The following is a 1,073-nucleotide window of genomic DNA, read 5'->3' as shown; positions in this document are numbered from 1 at the left end:
GAGGGATGACGCCGTGGCAGAGAATGCTGTGCTGCAGAGGGAGAGGGATGACGCCGTGGCGGAGAATGCTGTGCTGCAGAGGGAGAGGGATGACGCCGTGGCGGCGATTGCCCAGGTGCAGAGGGAGAGGGATGACGCCGTGGCGGCGATTGCCCGGGTGCAGAGAGAGAGGGATGACGCCGTGGCGGAGAATGCTGTGCTGCAGAGAGAGAGGGATGACGCCGTGGCGGAGAATGCTGTGCTGCAGAGGGAGAGGGATGACGCCGTGGCGGAGAATGCTGTGCTGCAGAAGGAGAGGGATGACGCCGTGGCGGAGAATGCTGTGCTGCAGAGGGAGAGGGATGACGCCGTGGCGGTTGCCCAGGTGCAGAGGGAGAGGGATGACGCCGTGGCGGAGAATGCTGTGCTGCAGAGGGAGAGGGATGACGCCGTGGCGGCGATAGCCCAGGTGCAGAGAGAGAGGGATGACGCCGTGGCGGCGATTGCCCAGGTGCGGAGAGAGAGGGATGACGCCGTGGCAGAGAATGCTGTGCTGCAGAGGGAGAGGGATGACGCCGTGGCAGAGAATGCTGTGCTGCAGAGAGAGAGGGATGACGCCGTGGCGGCGATTGCCCAGGTGCAGAGAGAGAGGGATGACGCCGTGGCGGAGAATGCTGTGCTGCAGAAGGAGAGGGATGACGCCGTGGCGGAGAATGCTGTGCTGCAGAGGGAGAGGGATGACGCCGTGGCGGAGAATGCTGTGCTGCAGAGGGAGAGGGATGACGCCGTGGCGGTTGCCCAGGTGCAGAGAGAGAGGGATGACGCCGTGGCAGAGAATGCTGTGCTGCAGAGGGAGAGGGATGACGCCTTGGCGGAGAATGCTGTGCTGCAGAGGGAGAGGGATGACGCCGTGGCGGCGATTGCCCAGGTGCAGAGAGAGAGGGATGACGCCGTGGCGGAGAATGCTGTGCTGCCGAGGGAGAGGGATGACGCCGTGGCGGAGAATGCTGTGCTGCCGAGGGAGAGGGATGACGCCGTGGCGGCGATTGCCCAGGTGCAGAGAGAGAGGGATGACGCCGTGGCGGAGAATGCTG

General features: G+C 64.9%; 1 annotated feature.

The window, feature by feature from the left end:
• Nucleotides 1-1,073: a sequence feature (areas not merged during assembly with more than two copies in the genome that could not be assigned to a particular haplotype).

This window comes from Trypanosoma cruzi, genomic scaffold (assembly GCF_000209065.1).
Source record: "Trypanosoma cruzi strain CL Brener 1047053517133 genomic scaffold, whole genome shotgun sequence".
NCBI lineage: Eukaryota > Euglenozoa > Kinetoplastea > Trypanosomatida > Trypanosomatidae > Trypanosoma > Trypanosoma cruzi.
Note: the sequence above shows the minus strand (reverse complement) of the source record. Positions and strands in the feature narration are given on the sequence as shown.